Source organism: Bidens hawaiensis, unplaced genomic scaffold (assembly GCF_021521415.1).
Source record: "Bidens hawaiensis isolate Kalapana, Puna unplaced genomic scaffold, B.hawaiensis_p1.1 tig00014615_1, whole genome shotgun sequence".
Taxonomy (NCBI): Eukaryota; Viridiplantae; Streptophyta; class Magnoliopsida; order Asterales; family Asteraceae; genus Bidens; species Bidens hawaiensis.
The window spans coordinates 236,927-243,720 of record NW_027492274.1 but is presented as its reverse complement, the minus strand read 5'-3'; the positions used below and the strand labels follow the sequence as shown (position 1 = coordinate 243,720).

The window sequence follows — 6,794 nt, the reverse complement described above, 5'->3', positions numbered from 1 at the left end:
GCTAGAAGCTAGATAGGAAAAACAGAATATAAATGAATTTAAAACCTATACATACCGCCTCATTTTGACATTTCACTTAAAAAATCATCTGATCTTCTTTCAAATTTGTACAATCTTTTATTATACTCTCTCTTTCAATTTTCATACGAGAATCCCTTCAACCATGTTAATGTTTCTCACTCCATTATGACATCGACGCGTGTGGTTTAGGCGTTTGAAACACATCAACCGAAACGCCAGAATGCATTCCCCAAACACAAGTTACATCAACATCAACCAACCAAATTCTCATCGCAACACAATGAGGTATTTTACTAGTTTGGTTACAAAAGTGTAAGTGGTTGAATGACCAACAAGGGAATATCAGATGAAATTAACATAACTGAAGTAATCATACTATCTCATGGCCGAAAATCTCGTAATTTGCTGGTCGATAATACATCTTTTGAGGTTCCCAACAGTGCTAATTTGAATGAGACAATTGATAACTAGCGATTTTAAATTTGTAAGCTTATAACTAGAAGAAATGGGGGGGGGGGGGAAGATTGGTTAGTATTAGCTTTCTCAATTTTTTCTCGGCGTAGATCGTGACGGAATGACTAGTTGGCGGGTAACGTGTTGCTGATTGGTGGGTTGACAGGTTGAAATGTGCAAACCCGACAAAAATTGTTATTCATGAGAGAGAGTTTTGAGCCTAATTCACACATATATAAATTTGGGTCGGCCTGAACATAACCCATTTAACCCATTTATCAACAAATAATTAAAAAAAATTGATGTCAATAGAGTAAATGAGTAATATGAATTTTTATTTTTTTAAAAAAAATTATTAAAAATCTTGAAATTGAATTAAAAATTACAAGTGCATCCTCAGAAATGAAAAACGGAAAGAACATAAATAAGAATATAATTATAGGCTTTTTTTAATAGTTAAACATCGGACCCGTTGTTTATACGAGTCGTGTTAGTTGACCCAAAATCTTTTTTTTTTTTTGCGTCGGGTTCTTGCCGTGTTTCAGGTTATCAACAATTGTTGCCCACTAGTTTTCTCGTAACTTTGTTGTTTCCCACGAACTCTCCCCGATATATATGTATATTGTTTGCTAACTTAAAACGAAAAGTAAATACGCAGTTGTAACCATATCGGTGCTAGGATGAACTAAACCACCACCGACCAAACAACGTAGATACCGAAGTTGGTATTTTTATTCATACAATTATCGGAATTCACTTTTATAACTTTTGATTGATTTATTACACGTGTTGATGGCCTTTACAACATAGGTACCGGTGTTGGCAACTTATCAAGATCGGTATCAATACCTGTTTTTATAATTTTCGATCAATATAATATTCACACAATGCACGAGTACATTTACCGAGTATAGATAATATTCTTGTAAAATTGGCATCCAAAAACATCTAGGACCAAAACCATCACAACACTCCTCTGGTAAAAAAAAATAAAAAGAAATAAATAAAATATGATGGTTTTATTAATGTGGGACATGAGTATAATCCATTAGAAAACAATAACAAAAAAAATCAGAACTTAAGCACTCTTTTTAAATAAAAAGAAAAATAGCACGACACCTGCTAAACCCATAATCGCTGATTGTACTAAAAGATGTGTTGTTAGAAACGATGTTATGATAAATACAAGAAAGAAGGATTGCGTCTAGAGATAGCAGCCAGTAGGCCATGGCAACATTGTTCATCAATAATGCTGGTTGAAGCCGGTGACAAAAACAAGAAGCATAAATCTTGTTACAAAGATTAATTTTTGGACCATATGTTTTAGAACCTAAAATAATAGATTTAAAAATAGGGTTATATACGATTACTTAATTACATAATACTAGCTTCTAATATCATTAATTACAACATGATCTAACAGTGTGTAGTGTGAAAATATTAATACACATGTCGTTAAAAGAGCGCTTAGATTTGCTTATACGCTTATGATGATAGAAGGACTAGTGGAGATAAGTTAAATAACAAATAAGAATATCCATGTGAAGTTAGGAAACAATTCCTAATAAGTTGATGATGGAGTCAAAAACAAAATTATAAACTTGTTGATTTATGATAATACGATATAAACTTGTTGCTTTATGATAATACGATAAGTTAATAAATTGTGTAAATAAGATCACCATATTACCTCTTATGAAAATGATACAAACAGTTGATCAGCAAAAATCAGAAGCTGTATATTTTAAATTTATAATATATTAACCGAGCTAGTTTTTGATTAATAAGATCAAAACCAGTTTGGTCAAAAACCGGTTCAATATGTAACCAGTTTTCGAAAAAGAAAACCCATAAGCCATGACTCACGAAGTAAGTGGAGAAGTGTGTTTGAATTTTTTAAGAAACAAACAAAATACCCTTAATAAAGAATATTAACAATTTAAGAGTAAGTTATTCAACAAAGGAAAATAAAAATAAAAAATATGAAAAGAATTTGTAGTCATATAAAAAATCACTTAAACAAAAATAATAAATAAAAAATCATAATTTAAAATTTAATAAGAAAACGAAAAAGATAAAAACACAAAAATGTTTCCACCGTCTTTCTCGTTCTCATAAAAAAACACACACAATGGTAAGTGAAAAAGTCGTTGTGTCTTTTTGTTTATCATTGTGTTTGTATTTATTTCGTCATTGATTGTGTCTTTTTTCCTTGTCATTGTGTCTTTTTTTCTTTATATTGTGTGTCAACATTGTGCTATATTTTGTTCGGCATTGTGTTAAATTTTACGATTTATTGTGTCTTTTTTTATTATAATTGTCTTTTTTTTTTATTATAATTGTGTCTTTTGTTTATTTTCATCATTGTGTCTTTGATCTTGGCAATTGTATCTTTTCGGTATTTTTTTTTTTGTATTTTTTGTTAACGTGAATGATGGCGGAAACATTTTATTCACTATTAGAAAAATAGGCATTTGCGACGATCTTTGCGGTCGGAAACGGTTGCAATAGCTCTGTTGCGACCACTTTGCAACCGGAAATGCTGTTCGAAAAACACACGTCGCAACTGCTCTGTTGCGACCATTTTCACTGTTGCAGTCGCAAACCTTGCAACCACTTCTGTCGTCGCAAATCTTGCGACCAGTTCTGCCAGTTGCAAATCTCCTGACCCTTTGTTGCGGTCGCAAACGTTCTGACTAAGGCTGCGGTCGCAATCTTGCAACCACTTCTGTTGCGGTCGCAAATCTTGCAACCACTTCTGTTGCGGTCGCAAATCTTCTGACTAAGGCTGCGGTCGCAAAGCTTCTTACCACTGTTGCAGTCGCAAATCTTGCGACCACTTCTGCCCACTGCAGCTACCACCACTTTTTCCAACCAACTTGCTGCTGGCTTGCTTCGGATATCATTCACAAATATTTTCACACAGAATATTTACAAAATCATATAAATATAGATGCAAACACAAATATAACTAAAAATTCTATCAAAGATGTTTACTGTTATCAAAATATTATTCGAATTCTAAAAACCGATAAAAAAACATGTCATTCTAAATCAAAACCCAAAAATAACATACTTCTGAATATCAGTCAATTGCATACTTCTATGATCAGCTACATGGATCATAAACAAATATCTGCAAGCATAATTGCATTTTCAAAACTTACTTTTTAATATTGGATTAAAGATTAATATATTTCAAGGGTGAATGATGCCTTTATAACATCACTGGAGAGAAATAAGAAACATAGTTGATGGTGATATTTATATAACCCTTGTATCTCTTCAAGCGTCACTCCCATAAACCTTTTTAAAGTTCTCACCTTCATAACACCATATATTTATAATATACAAGGTTTATATATTAGCATGAAATATAAGTATGACTTAATAAAACATATAGCTTGAAGTACTCACAGCATGTTTATAGGTCGTACAGAGTGATTCTATGGTCCTCATGTCCAAAGAACGAATGCATTTCATCAATCATAAATTTGTATTTTAGAGTATAATGTGCGACAAGTATAAAAATACTTACAAATCTGCTAATTAAGGGTCATTTCGGGTTATTTTGGGAGAACCCACAAAATGGTTGAACCTTACAACATTTTAAGTGAATCTGTGATAGATTTCCACATAAAACTTGTAACCCATTTTTGTATAAGTTTAAAAATTATACCTTTCTATATTTTTACTTTCTATAAATAGTTAACAATAGTTAACATGTTATATATGAATATATAATAAAAATATAATAATAACAATCTAAATGTTTGAACATAACACTTTACCTAAAGTTTAGTATCCGGACTATACGAGTAGTTACACACCTGAGATTTAATATGCCTATAACCAATATAACAAAAACCCTTCACCTTGTTAATAAACGTGTTAAGAATAATCAACCATTATAGAAAAAATAATAGGTGATTAATAGTTTGTTCAATACAATATCTCGACTCCTGCTAAAGTAGATCAATTGATTTAGAATGCAACTAAGCTTAGAATAGTGAACGAAGCATTGAAAATCCTCATACCATACTGTAAACAGGAGCACCAATATGTTTATAACTGACAGAGCACTGATAAATGCATGAAAGAGCTTAAGCTTTGCTAGTTACCTCAGTTTGAGACATCAACATATCCTCTTTCCTCCCGGGATGCAGGCTGAAAAGCATATAAAACACGCATAAGCATTAATTAAAGTGGTACCCGGGCAATGGTGATACAAATGACATAAAGCATGAAGTCATTGTTCACATACAAATGACATAATTGACACGATATAACCAATCTTGCCAATTACCAAATCAGTTAATCATGTCTAACATTACCGAAAACTGATAGTATTTGACAATTAACATGAACATGACTAGGATAAAGTCATAAAAGATAGAAATACACTCACTTTTAAGGAAGCCAAACTGGCAGCAATTGCTTCAATTTTGTCAGAGTAATCACTTAATGTAACTTTTGAAATTCTACAATAACTTAAAAGAAATAACTTATCAGGTACTTGAAGCCCCAATTGGAAGTAAAAGTGAAAAGAAATCCAACATCGATAATCCATTTGGTGTTTACTCAGTAGCAAGTTGCTCCAACTGCTCGATTAGATTCCCACATACTGCAAAATTCGCATTCTATATAAGCTTAAACTAACGAATTTGTGCAATGAATTGAACTTTACGTTCATTAGTATCAAATAAACTCTCCTTTTTATTAGGCTTAAACAACACCAACTGGTATGCTTACTCTTTTAAATGAATAACGTGTAAGTATATAATGGGTTAAAAGTAGTTTGATAGATTTCACAAATAACCACTGAATCTTACTTAACCAGATCACAAATATTGGTTCCAGGTAATTTAGGTTCATCCTTAAAGTTGAGAAAGCATACTTAAAAATGCTGATAATACTAAGGTCTTTGAATACCCAATACCCTGGAGCATCCACACAAGTAAAGATATTGTACCGCCAAATACACAAATGTAAACAAGTATCCATCTATACTAAAAAAGATAAGGAACTACTTACCTCGTAAGACACTACCTTATTCACCTCAAATCAAAGAGCAACTGATTGGGTATCCTCACACCTATGTCCTGAATTACAAATTGCCTGAAAGCATACTCGTTCAACACATTAACTAGCCAATATAAACCTAAACATCATATACAATCACACTGCTACAACATTTTTTAAATCTTTACATACAACCGTATATTTTACAAATCATGAATAACATCATAAACTAACACATTGACCTGTTCCACTCATTTGAAGAGAATAACATAATCGTATGTTTAAACATACAAAACATTTTCATTTAGCTCATTATTAGATAACCGATAAAATTCTTAGTTTCGTTGAAAACTTTATTTTTAATGTCACTGCACAGCAGCTGTTCACACAAGTTTTTGACCATTTTACAACCGAAGTTATTTCTACATGTTCAAATAGAAGACAGAGAGGATTCAGAGAGCTTTCCAACCATATATAATACAACTTCATTAGAACAAAGATTAATTTTGTAGAATTTTTTAAAAACAACATTGCAGTATAAGGTTTACCAATCAGCAATGCTGAACTTCTGATATAGCTACTGGCATAAGCTGTTTTGACCAATTTTAAATCCGAATTAGCTTCTGGTGTTCAAAGATGAATCATAGTATCTAAAAAGGGCTTTTCAAGCGTATACAGTACACATTCACACGATTTTCCTATGATTTTATATGATTCTTATAAAACAGTGACATCAACTTGATCTTTTTATTTTCCATCAGTTGGCTAAGACATTTTAACAAACACCTTGTGTGCATACAAACTTGGACCTCTTGTTAGTTACATACATGATCCTTATTGCCTAAGTGTTAACATTTCAAACTAAATCATATAGAAATAAGCTAAACATATAGAAATAACAAAAGAAAAACATATTAAATCATGTCATCGATCCACGAGTCAAACAAGCACAGAGCCATAGATATACAATTTAGCCAAAATCACATAGGTTAAAACCCCAACAATCGTTAATTCTAACACTTGTTCAAAATTTAACCTAATCGATAACATTCATGATCTTTTAACAATTGTTCAAAATTCGTGGAAAATAGTGAGAGTGGGTGATGAGAAAACGAACCAGGCGCATTAACCGATAAGCGGTGGCAGTGATCGTCGGAGTGATGTTTTACGGCAGCGATGGCGGTGATCGTCGTGGAAGGGCGGAGCAGATAACGAATTTGTTGTCTTCTTTCAAGTTCTTAACAATCGAACCCTAGTTTTCGTCTTCTGTTGTTTCATACTCCTGCCTTACTCCGGTT

General features: G+C 32.3%; 1 long non-coding RNA gene across 4 annotated transcripts; it reads right to left on the bottom strand.

The window, feature by feature from the left end:
- Window positions 1-4,349: 4,349 nt before the first annotated feature.
- LOC143547088 (uncharacterized) lies at window positions 4,350-6,794 on the bottom strand. Of its 4 annotated transcripts, XR_013137713.1 has the most exons (5): window positions 6,614-6,791; window positions 5,509-5,576; window positions 5,032-5,098; window positions 4,883-4,964; window positions 4,350-4,641 (listed from the first exon to the last, which is right to left on the bottom strand). It is a non-coding gene; the product is annotated as an uncharacterized LOC143547088 (long non-coding RNA). The 4 variants fall into 4 exon arrangements; XR_013137711.1 differs by having other exon boundaries at window positions 5,032-5,576; window positions 6,627-6,794; XR_013137710.1 differs by having other exon boundaries at window positions 5,032-5,576.